We start from the raw sequence: 12,861 nt of genomic DNA, 5'->3' as shown, positions 1-12,861 counted from the left end.
CAGGCCTGCATGGAAAGAAAACCTCTGTGCCCAAATCCCACATCCAGGGAACCCGTGCTCCAAGGAAACCTTTTTCTTCTGAGCAATTCAGCACAGACCTGCTGCCCCCATCAGCTGCCTGCCTGATGCTCTTGCTTTTCATGCAGTTAAACATCTTTGTTTGCACGGTTTTTCCCGGGATAAGTAAGAACAGGGCTGGGCAGGACACTTGGGATCTGCAGCCAGTGGAGGGCAATGCTTTTGTTCCCAGCATCTCCCGTGCACCAGCTGCCTGCATGCACGTTCACTGCTTGGAAGAGATTTCCCCTGGAAATTGGCACAAAATCTGATTGCCACAGGATTTTTCCTTCTTTAAATAAACAGTGCAATGTGTCATAATTGCACTCTGTGGCTGGAAACTTCAAATGGCCAAATGCAGAATTTGGGGGATCTGTCACGTCAGCGCTGGAACAGCTGAAAAATTCACCTGGAGCAGTGGATGTGCTACATCCCAGGGAGGGTGTATCCCATTATTTTTCCAAAGGGACCATTCCTGTAGGAAGCAGGGCTTTGTTGCTCTGCTTAGATGCAACTTGTCCCCTGTGGCTGCAGTTTTTACAAGGCTGAAGGGCACTTGGGCACACAACCCTCTGTGGGCATTTTTGGGGTGAAACCTCCTCTCTGCAGCATTTGAATGTATGATGAGCAGGCAAGTACTTCCCAAAAAACCCTCCTTGTGCTGGGAACCTTCCCCCTACCCATCAGTGTGGCCACAGTGGACAGATGGGCTCCTGGCTGAGGCTGCACCAGTGAGGAGCTGATGCTTTGGCCTGGGCTGGAAGAGCCCAAGGCTCCATCCTCCCCTGCAGCTCCTTGCTGGAAGCAGATGGCAGAGGACTTTGCATTTCCATTGCAGTCAGGCGTGAAGGAGAGCGTGCACTTCACTAACAAGAGATCAGCTACTATTTATCTTACACGGGTGACTGCACGGGGGAAATAGCACCGAAGAGAGGTTTAAACCTTATTCCTCACCCAACCACTTCTCCCAAATAGCAGTTGGGAAATGAGCAGAGCTCGGAGAATAAAAAGGAGAACGTTTTACAGACATGCATGTTCTCAAACTGCTCTCCTTTCAGAAAGTTAAGCCCTTTTTAAATATTAAAATAGGGAAGGGAGAAGTTGTTTATCTTGCATCACTTTTTAAAAATATTCTATCCCTGCTGTGGGTCCTCCAGTGGCAGTTTAGTTTTTATTTCTTTGTTTATCACCAAGTCCCAAGGCATTTGTTCAAGTTGCCCCAAGTAAGGGCTTTTTACACAACCAGCCCCGGATCCACAGGTGCAGCAATTCCCTCACCCAGGGGTCACCCCATAGCTCCCATTATTGCTGTCAATGCTTCCTCAGAGCCCAGCAGGATGGGGCTGGTGGAGGATGCTGATGGATGGGGCTGTGGGCAGGAGGGAAATACCTGCTGCCGGTGCCTGGCCCCGGGCCAGCCCGCGGGATGCAGAGGGAGCAGGGAGGGACAATGGCAGGAAGTTGTTGATCAGTGACTCGCTGCTTGCTAACGACATTCGCTTCCTCTATTTCCCTTTATTTCCCACCTTTCACTACCTCGGTGCAGTGACAGCATCAGCCTGGCTGCCACTGCCACACCACAGCCTGGGAGAGTGGGGCTGAGAGCAGGATTCCAGTGGAGAAAGCAGCTTCTTTAAAAAAATCCTACAAATCCTACAAAACAGGCAAAGGTGCTGGATCCAGACTGGATTTTGGTTTTGCAGGGAAGCGATTCCCCAAAGTACAGACACAGTGCCAGCTCCTGCCACAGCAAAAGTACCCTGGAATAAAGTCACTGTGGCACAGGGACACCAATCATGGATTATCCTGAGCTGGAAGGGACCCACAGGGATCATCAGTCCAGCTCCTGGCCCTGCACAGACAGTCCAACAATCCCACCCTGTGCATCCCTGGGAGCGTTGTCCAAACGCTCCTGGAGCTCTGGCAGCCTTGGGGCTGTGCCCATTCCCTGGGGAGCCTGGGCAGTGCCCCAGCACCTCCTGGGGGAAGAACCTTTTCCTAAAATCCCACCTAACCCTCCCTGACACATCTGATCTTCACAGTGAGATCATTGCCATGGGGTCAGGGGCTTACAGGGGAACTGGGAAAGGTTTTAAACCTTTTCCACAATTCAAGCCCTGGTGCTGAGTTTGATCCGTGATAAATCCTGTTTACCATCCCAAGAGACTTGGAGGAGCACAGACAACCTTGCAAACAGGTTAACCATTCACTGAGAGCAAAAGTTTGTGGAAGACGAGAGATGATAAAAAAGAACGTAAAGCAATATTATTACCTTAGGTATCATCTCCTTTTGATCTGGCTCAGACTCACACACTACAGGATACACAGTTGTGATATCAGGCAAAAAACGACTCAAAAACTGCTTTTAACGCTTCAAAACAGCAGCTCAATTTAAAATAAAGCTGGAGCAAGTGAAGAGCCCTGATCCACCCTGCCCAAGGCTCACACCAACTGCAGATTCCTCAGATGGTACCATCACCTCAGGAGCAAGAAAAGCAGCTTGTTAGCATTTAAAAGAAAATTTATGAGGGGGGAAAAAAAAAAGAATCTCAAAAAACCACAAGGATTTCAGCATTTTAGCAAAATCAAGCTGGGAGGAGAGTGAAAGCATGGATGTGTGAACACGGGCAGGCAGAGTTTGACAGCTCCATGGCACATTTCCTCCCCCGTTATTTCTAGAGGTGCCTTGCGTGGTCAGACCAAACCCTATAAATCTGTCAGTGCAGGATGCTGGAGAGTTTCCTCAAGGAAACCCTCCTATATCATCCTCAATCATCCAGCAAAATTTGGCAGCTCCACTTCCCGAGGTTAAAGGCATCACTGAGGTTTAAATGAAGACATCCTTGGCTGGACTCTGCTCTGCTTTAATTGAAAGATTACAGCCCCCATCCCCTGGGAGGGATAAAACCCTGGGTTTGGGAGGATGCAGAACGCAGCTGCCACCACCATGGATAAGGTCTGAGTGAGCAAATGGGTGAAATAAAGCTGGGAATGGTGTTTGGCTTCCTTGGCCAAATCCCTGCCCCGGACTGCTGTGGAAGACCCTACTTCCACACATCCCAGAACCTCAAAATCCACGTTAGAAATAACATGATTAGCACAGGCTTTATGCATCCAAAGACTTTTGAGGTCTTTCTTACTGCTGGAAGACTTGGAACTGGCTTTTGCATATTTTGGATGACCTATTTATCCCAGAACTGGCAAGGCTGGGGAGCAGTTTTCCTCACCAGGCAGGTCTGGGTCACAGGGAGTTGGTGGGAAGGAAGGAAGGAGGCGGAAACTTTGTGTAAATAACAGCCCTGACCCCTCCCAGCTCCCTGCTCGTGCCCGTTCCTTGGCAGGGAGGAGATGGGACACAGACCTTTGGTTTGAAGAAAGCTAAATTCTTTTTGCAACTGAATTACATAGCCAGGGCCTCAGATCTCTGGCCAGAGGACTGTTCTCACTGTCAGACAGGCTTTAAAAATAAATATACCCTGTGTCTGCCAGTAACGGGGCTTCTCTAATTAACCAAGTGTCCTGACAGCCTCTGCTGAGCAATCTGCAGTCCCTGGTGCTGGGCACTGGTTGCCTTTAGGGGCTGCTCCTCATCACATAGGGCCTGGCTGGACTCTCTGGGTCCCTCAGGAGTCCAGCTCCTCTCCAGAACACTGTCCCCATTTCCAGATGGGAAGGAGATGCCAGGAGTATGTTAATGGGGTGGCAACGAGGCACAAAGGTCACTCCAATCCTCGGTCATGGTCAGCACCACCAGTCCCAGGAGATCTAAGGCATGACATGCTGAGCCTACACAACACCTCAAGGTCATTTTTACACACATGCACCGTATTCTTCTTGTAGATTAATTATTAAGAACAATTTGGCTTCCAAGAACCCTCCACAGCAGGAGTGCACTGAGGAAAGGTGGCTGTGCCAGATCACACCCAACCCACACACACCTCCCACCCCTCCCTCCTGGAGCAGTCCTGACAGGGACACAAGGAAAACTCCAGAAATCACCCAAAAAAGCAGCCCCAAACCTTCCAGCAAGCAGATTACAGACTGCAGCACCCCAATCCAGTCCTGCCCCTGCCTTGCGTCCCCCATTCCTTCTCCTGCCTTGGAGCTGCAGGAGAGACACTGCCCCCACATCAGCATCCCACTGCCCATCCTTAAATTGCTTCAAACAGCCTCAGACATGGCTCATGACTCTGTCTTTAAAGGTTATCCCATTTGTTTTTACCTCCAATTCCACTATTTCCCTGTTCTTTGCTTCCTCCAAGCGAGCCTGGGAGCTGCAGCTCCAGAAGAGCTGCTGGCTTAGAGATTTGCAAGCTTTGGCCCCTAAAACCAGTTTAGAGAGTTAAAGTAGTTGGGGAAGGACAGACCCTCTGCAGCCACACAGTGCTGTGACCACATCCTGCTGTGGCTGCTCCATCCCCACTCCTGCTAATTTTATTATATTCTGATTTAACAGCTTGTTTTTTTCTCACTAGTTACACTCAAGCCTTCCAGTTCTGGAAAAAAGCACTATTTTCTAGGTGATGAGATGTTCAGCATCCTCTGATGATGGGGGAGAGGGACACCACAGCACAGGGAGCGCACAGGAGAAGCCAGTGAGAACAGAGACAACCAAACTCCTGTTGCTCAAACACCCAGAACAGAGAGAAATTATAATCCCAGAGATAATAAAGAGTCTTTATTCCAGCTGTCAGTCAATCTGCCTCCACTCCTCGCCTGCCCTCTGGAGAACACTTTTAAAGGCCACAGCCTTGTAGGTGATGATGTTTTATTACATCTCAAAAAGAAAGAGGGCAAAAGAAAAAAAAAAAAAGACCAACACACAGAGGAATGCAGTTTCATTTGCAGTTTCCTGAAACCTGAGCAGAAAGTTTATAAAAACTTTGCGTTGTGTTTGGAGTTAGGAAGCAGAATGAGAAATCGCTCTCCTTTTCCTCTTTCTGTTTGCTGAGCAGCACCACCAATCCCACAACCTTCCCTCTACTTCTCCCTGTGTTTTCCCCAGCAGCATCACAGCTCCAAGCCTTGCACTGTTGGCTTGGATGTAAGTCAGCAAGTAAGGGGCTGAACAAGATCCTTCTTGTAGTTCACACACCCTCATTTATAAAAACCCCACAGGATTAAGAAAGAAATTTGATTCCCCACTTCCTAAGTCTGAATTGTCTGGAAACTGCTGTTCCTTCAGGTAAAAAAAAAAAAAAAGAAAGCAGAAACCCTCCCCCACCAACCTCTGAACATCAAAACAAACAAACAAACAATGTTTTCCTTTAAAAGTAAGGGCTGGTGAAGACAGAGCCAGTCTGAGATGTTTTTCTCACTCATAACCCTCACAGGACCTGGGCAAAAACAGACCCAGGAGAGCCTGTCCTGGAACCCCTTTGCACCAAGGACTGGCTGCACCAGCGATAGGAGGGAAAAGGGACACTGCTGATGGGATTTGGGCACTGGCACACCAAGAACGACCAGCCCTGGGCACAGAGGATCCTGGTGCAAAGTTTGTGAGGCCTCCCAGGAGCAGGGATCAGCAAAGGAAGCCCAGGAGAACAGCCAAGGGGAGCCCAGGCCTGAGCACCTGGTCCCTTCACCCTGGTGACTGAGCTCAGGTCGGGCATCACCCAGCCCGGCCATCCCTCTCCATATTCACTCCCAAAGAATCCTCCCATGTGCTTTGAAACCTCCCGTTGTCCCAGGGTAGATGCACGTCACCCAGGAGACACCATCTGCCCCCCTGAGCACTTCCCCACACCCAGCTGGGCTCCCCTCAGCATATCACACCCCATTCCCATGGCTACACTGGGTCCAACAGGAGCATCCCCCTTCCCAGCCCAGCTCCCAGCTGCTGGCAGCACGATGCTGCCAAGCACGAACAACAGCATGAAAAGGCCATATGGCCTCTTTTTCCATCACTTCTTCCACTGATGGCCAGCAGCAGCAGAGAGAGGAAAGCAGGCTGGGAAGCAGGGTGGGTTATTGCTCAAGGAGGCTGAAAAGTTTACAAAAGCAGCTTTACTGTGCTATTTCCCAATTTTAAGACCTAAACTTTGCATCCTTCACATTCTTTTTGATAGAGCTTTTTTTTAAAGTGTGGTTTTAAAGCAAATACTTTGAAGGCAGCACTGGAGCCAGGCCAGAGAGGCTGTGCTGGGGTGAGCACATGAAGGACCTGTGATATTTTGTTTTGGGGAAGAATGTCACACTTCTCCTTCAGGCCAGGAGCACTTCATTCTGGAGACTGATCTGGCCAAGGAGGCTGAGCTACTCAGGAAAATTAATTTACTATTCCTTGTTAAGCCTTAGAGGCCAGATCAGCAGCAGCCACAAACCCAGAGCTGTATCAGTGCCAGTTCTACCTGCTCCACACTGTCCAGCAGCCGATCTTTTAGATAACAAGTCAAGCTCTAAGATGCCAACATGCCAACTTTGGGAAACATTAGCTTGGAAATCCTTGGCTTTCTACTCCAGCAACTCACTAGCACTGGGACCAGTTGCTGTGCCCCTGGGCACATGCAGTTCGCTGACTCTTGTGGGGGATTTTGGGTCTCAAGTCCCAAAGCACCCCTGAAACCCCAGTTTCTGGTGCTGCCTGACTTCAGCCAGGGCCATGTGAAATCCCAGCCAGCCTGTTCCAGCAGGTGGATGGAGAGTCCAGGTGCCTTTGGATTTTGTCCCATTTTGCTGCATATTCATGACCACTCTACGTAGGGAGCTAACAGACTTTAAGGACTCCTGTGATCTCTTGGTCCACAACCCATCCTTGTGGTTTAAAGAAAAAAAAATCTGAAAATAATCAAGAAACTCCGTGCCACAACTGTCCAATCCAAGGAACTTAATGAGCCCTGTAAGAAAAAATGTATTTTCACCTCCTTTCCCTGCAGGAAGGTGCATCAGCCTGGCTCAGAAGCCGCTCCTTGGCACAAGTCCCTCGAGCCTGGGCTCATCTTTGCTTTCCAGCTTCCTCAGGTTACACCCAATTTCCTCCTACTTTCCCACCCTGCCAGAGGAAGAGCTGGGCCTGGTGCTCAGGTTTCTGAGGACATCAGAGTTTTAACTCTGAGGAAGCCAGGCCACGCTCAGCTGGAGAGCTCCTGGACACTGGAGAAGCAGAGGCAAAGGCGGAGCTAAGCCAAGCTGAGCGATTACAACACAACCTCTTTCAAATCACACCCCCAGCAGCCACATCGGAAAAGTCGGGATGCACCAAAATGTCCACGTGCCCAAACACCCACAAGAGACTCCAGCAACATCCAGTTTTTCACACTGAGGGACTTGAACTCCATGAAAACAGCTTGGAGCTGCTCACAGACAGCCTCTCTGCCACATGGGTTGAAAAACTCCAGCTGGTTCGAGTAGGACCAGCCAAAATCAGATATCCATGCGGGAAAAGCAGCATCCATTTCTCAAAGTCCATATTTTTTTTATTACCACCCTGAACATCCAACTCACCAATGCAAGGAGCAACAGGGAAATGAAACATTTCCATCTCCTCCCCCCAAAGGTCATATTACCCCCTTGGCCCCCATGTTGACTCTAGGGATTTTCCAAGTGTTTTACCATGTAGGGTTGGAAAGGCACTCAACCAGTGCCGTGTGCCTCGGATTGCTGCTTTCAGATGGACCACAGCTGTCTCCAGGAAACGAAGAAAAACCCAGCGTGTCTTAAATGAAAAGTGTTTCTGACATGACAATATATTTTGCTTTTAATTCGTTTTTCATCTCACATTAGGCATTGCCAAAAGTTCTGCTGCCTGAACAGGTCCAACCAGCTTTCCCTGCATACCTCTCCTGAAACCAGCTCAGAATGGGAATGGTAATTATGTGTTGAGGGCAGAGGAGATCATTAAAATAAATGACTTGGATTCTGAAGCCTATAAACTGTCCTCCTCTGCAATTAAAGTAATTTCATATTTCAGTTCACTTTGTCACCTTGTCTATCTTTCCCCAAGTTGTAAATTAAGCTCAGGAAGGTTCATTAAAAGCCTGTGAAGTTCTCTCTAATAAACGGGATTTAGCCTTGGCAGGAGGAGCAGATACAATGCATGAGTCACAGTCTGGGGACTGCAAATCCCCTTGCTCTGGGCAGCTGGCACAAGGGCTACCAAGCTGGTGGCATTGGCCCCTGGCACAATGTAGGGGTCTGGTCTCACCTGATAATGCCTCACTTGCCCCAAGAATGTGTCAGAGAATGTTGATGTCTCTGCACCACTCAGATCCACCTCAGAGCAGGGATTTCATCACGTCCTCTATCCACGGGGTTACAGGAGCAGCTTGTACCATAAAAAAACCATGGAAACTGCATGGACATCTCTCCAATCCCACCACTGGGAATGGGGGACCCGGGAATGTTGAAAGACATTAGGATGCACAATGGAATTAATGATGGATGGTTGCATGGTTAAGTGAAGCCTGAGAGAGGGTTTGAGCAGGATTATGGGATCCTCAAAGCACCAACTAAAATGACATCTGTCACTGGCCCTGTCCAGAGAAAAGGGTTGGAACGGAATGATCTTTAAGAATGTTCCGAAACCAAACTATTCCAGGATCCTGCTCCTGTTGGCTTTGTGTGAGACCCGTTTTAGGCCACAAAGGTGGCACAAAAGGCCCACGTTCTCCAAGCCCATCCCACCAGCTCGATCCCAATGCTCCCACAGTGGCCTTCACCGCTTGGAGGAGGAGCAGAGGCCTCGGCCCTCATCTGACCTCCCTGTGGAAACCCAGAGTAAACATTTGACATCCCCTGGCTCAGCCCATTCATGCTGCCACAACACATCCCTTATTGTTTGCCAGACAAGCTCCGCTGTGTTGGGTTTGCCCAGCCTTTCCAGGAGCCCCCCGGCTGCCCCTGGTGACACCCCGCCCCGGGGCCGCATTCCGCCCGTCCCCGGCCATAGTGGCGCTTTGTCGCCGGGCCGCGCCGGCCGGACGTCACCGCGGGCCCGAGCGGGCAGTGCCCACAGCCCGGCTGTGCCAGCAGACCGGCCGTCGCCGGGACGGGACAGCCCTGCCGGGCTGGCGTGGGCAGCGGCCAAAGAGGTGCCAAGACCCCGCCAGCCCTGGGAAAGAAATGCCCACGGGTTTGAATGGAATCAGCAACTCCAGGCTGGCAGCGCATCCATGGCATTTATTGTTCCAGCACAAGGGCCCTTTAGGGAGAAGAGTTCCATGGAGGCCTCTGCGGCCAGATTAGATCAGTTCCCTGTGCTGCTTGAGATAAAAACTGCCCATGGCGGCTGAGGCAGAGGCTGGCACCGCCTTTGTGTGCTCCGGCCCCCACAGCAGGAAAAGTGACCCCACAGTTTGCAAAAAGGGACATTCTCCCCATGGGTGACAGCCAGGCTGCGGCTCTGGGGTGGCACCGAGAAGTCATGGCTCGGCCAGAACAAGGGTGACAGCGCTGCCGACATCTGAGCCGCTTTGGGAATCCCTCCCTGCGAGGGGAGACAGGAGCTCCTGGGAGAAGCTGCAGCCTACTCTGAAGGCTCAGGGGGACATAGATTCAGATGGGATTGTGCAGAAATCTCAAGATTTAGTTACTTTAGAGCAGTCACAAGGGTGATGGAGCTGGGTAGCTCCAACTCAGTACGTCAAAACATTTTCCTTGTCCTGGGTCACTAACAAGCCAGTGATAAATCATTTCAGCCATTTCTTTCCTATAAAACAAGCACATCACTGACCTCCTTTATTGAGATTCATCACAAAATCCACTGGAGAGCTATTTTTTTTGGCTCTACCCACCAAATGATCCTGTATTTAGCACATGCTTATGAAATAAAGCACACGTCATCTGGGAGACACCAGCCTCACACCACCGGTTCAACTCCAAGCCACTGCAGGGACCGCAGAAGCAGAAGGACAAGAGATGAGACCAAGAGCAGCAGACCCAGAGAGCAGAGCCCTGCCAGGAGTCACTGCACCAGCACCGTGCAAGATCCGTCTTGCTGCCACCCACCCCAACATTTATTTTCTCCTTTCATGGTTTTGCCATTAAAAGCAATTACAGCCCAGTCATATTCACAGGGCACCCCAATGAATGCATCAAAGCCAGGGCTCCACACAGACCCATCTCCACCTCAAAGCCATGACACTTCCCCTTGCTTCCTCGGTTGCTCCGGTGTGAACCACGGGGAGCTTGGATGTCTGGAGAACAAAAGCCCTACACAAAGAATTCCTGCCCGACTTGAATGGCAGCCCCGGGTGCTGATACAGTCTCAAACGCAGTAATTATTGCTGGCTTTGAAGCCTAACGTGTGCAGAGTGCACTTTCCACACCTATTTCACCCAAACGACACCACTTACCTCATCCCCTGAGTACCTGCTCCACCGGAGACCTTTGTAGTCCTGCCAGGGCCGCTCATTACTGCTCTCAAATGCTGCTGCTGCTTCTGGAACAAGAGACAGTAACTTTATGCAGGGGAAAATGTGAACTGAAAAAAGGCTGCCATGAATTACAGCTCGCATCACCATGAGAAAGCCTTTATTATATTATTTTGACCCACTTGATGAGGGGAAATTAAAAGATTAAGTTTCCAAATGAGTGTCTATTGTGCACAACTCCCACATGTCCAGCCCTGGCTCATCCTTGACCTGCCACCCTGAAGGACCCTTCACTCCCAAGTCTTTTCCCCATGCCCTTTCCAACCAAACCCTCTTGGTTTGCTTCATCAGTGCCACTCAGATAAATCCAACCGAATTCCTTGTGGAGATGAAGACTTCTTGTCATTTTACCATGGAAGTGGCAGATCCAGAGGAAAGCTCTAAAACCAAGGTGGGTTTTCCCAACATCAGCCTTGCAAGACGACAACCAGACTTAGAAATCCCCCCTACCACATCCCTGAGGCACTAAGGAAGGTAAACTAACTCAGAAGAGATAGCATCAGAAAGCCCAAATAGCTCCGAGCTGGTGATGCGGAAGCAAAGCGTGTTTGCCCAAGAAAATGCTCCAAGGATATCCTAAAGATGGCCTCAGCCACCTGGAGCTGAGCCCCAGCACGGTGTCAGCAGTGAAAACACGCTCTGCAGAGCAGCCACACAGCAGCAGGGAGCCAGAGCAGGGTTCAGCAGCCTCTGCACAGCAGCACAACCCAATTTCCCTCCCCAGAGTCTGGTTGGGGCCAGCTGATCCCACCACACTCCGCTCATTCCCACCCAGTGCACGTTCAGACACACAGGGTGGCCTCAGCAGACAAGGTACATGAGATAAACTTCCTTAATCACACAAAACAGGACAGATAAATTTGGTTTATCTGGGTCTCCAGGAGCTGGAAGAGTCCCTCACAAAAGACTTGGCATCCGCACACTGCAAGTGCCACCAGGAAGGGCAGGAGGTGACACACAACCAAATAAGGACCATTGGATCAGCTCCTGGACACCTGGGTTGGGGAAGACACCAGCTGGGGGCCACCAGCTCTCAGCCAACAAGCCAACCCCTCCAGCTCAGCAGCAGGAATCTGTTTCCAAAGGATTTTGGCAGTTTGGAGACATCAGCACGCAGGAGCAAGAGCTGCTTTGCCACATGGCACTGTATTCCCAAACCCAGCCACCTCAATCCATGCAGGGAAACCCTTGGGAAGGCACTGGCTGGGTGTGCAGCTCTATCCTCTGCCCATCTGCATTTGTGTGCTGCTAAAGCTGAGATCTCACTGGTTTATCATAAAAAGCAACAAGGGCTTAAGATGCTCTTTGCTCTGTTTAGCTCTCCAGTGGGGTTGGAGCTGGGATCAGGCTTTGCCATCTGCTTTTTTCCAGAGAAAAGGACCTGGGCAAAGGGAAAACCACTGATTTACCACCAGCAGTGATCCCTCCTCAAGCCAGGCCCTAAGGGAAGGAGAATTTTGGAATTTTGGTAAAAAAAAAAAAAAAAAAGAGCATCCTACTGCTCACAGCTGATGCTGGCAGAGGAGCCACAGCACCTGCCTGGCACCGGGCTCAGTGCAATGAACAATGTTGTGTCTGTAAAGCTCTGAGAACGTGGGGGTGACACAGGAACAACACAATCCCTGCAATTAATGCAGATTTTTTCTGGCCCCATAGAGCCCTGGTTAGGAAATAAATCCCACAAGTGTTTTCCTTATCCAGCCTGACATCTGGCAGAGCTAAGAAGCACCCAAATGCTGCTTTGGGGCTGTACCAGCTGCCCTGGGTAGGTGTGACAGGTTTGGGATGTTGTGGTGGATTTTCCCTGCTCAGTCAGGAACAGAGGAGTCCATGTCCTCAGCCCTTTCCATGTGTGGCTCACAACAGCATCATGAGTAGCTGTAGATTGTGCTGTGCTCAGTGCAGGGGTCACAAAGCAGCACAATCTTCCCCAGATCCTCCTGGGTTCAGCCTCCCAACCCTCTGACTCCTCTAAAGATGAGGCGTTCAAAGCCATGAAGGGAAGAGGCCACAGCTACTCTGATTATGAGCACTACAGATGTTCCCAGACAGTTGTGCTTAGAGAGCTGAGGCCCAGGATGCTGCAGGGCTCAAGCAAGCACAGAGAGCACAACACTGTTTCCAAAAACCAGAAAGGGAATTTGGGGGAAAGCCCGTAAATCCCTATTTAAATGGAAAACACCCCACACAGTTCTTTTGGGGATTTTTGTTGGTTTGGTTTTTTTCTGCACTGGGTTTTTTGGAGATGTTCAGAAGGGCAGAGTCAATTGGAAGGGACCTTAAAGATCATCTCATTCCATTGGCAGGGACACCTTCCACTAGACCAGGCTGCTCCAAGCCCCACCAACTCTCACCAGTTATACAGGAGAAAACAAAACAAATGCTCTTCAATATCATTGTCTGTCCCCAGCATTAACAGCTGCTGGGACATTAA

At 50.2% G+C, this 12,861-nt stretch overlaps 1 protein-coding gene across 4 annotated transcripts in view; it reads right to left on the bottom strand.

The window, feature by feature from the left end:
- The window catches only part of SMAD6 (SMAD family member 6), a 115,114-nt gene that overhangs the window by 38,267 nt on the left and 63,986 nt on the right, over positions 1-12,861 (bottom strand). The window contains exons 5-6 of one of the 4 annotated variants that reach the window (XM_069025289.1): positions 10,350-10,435; positions 9,490-9,722 (exon numbers count right to left, since the gene is read on the bottom strand). The gene's annotated coding sequence lies outside the window, so the exon portion shown is untranslated. The other 3 variants (XM_069025287.1, XM_069025288.1, XM_069025286.1) reach the window with 3 other exon arrangements.

This window comes from Aphelocoma coerulescens, chromosome 10 (genome assembly GCF_041296385.1).
Source record: "Aphelocoma coerulescens isolate FSJ_1873_10779 chromosome 10, UR_Acoe_1.0, whole genome shotgun sequence".
Taxonomy (NCBI): domain Eukaryota; kingdom Metazoa; phylum Chordata; class Aves; order Passeriformes; family Corvidae; genus Aphelocoma; species Aphelocoma coerulescens.
This window is presented reverse-complemented; position numbering and strand designations above follow the sequence as displayed.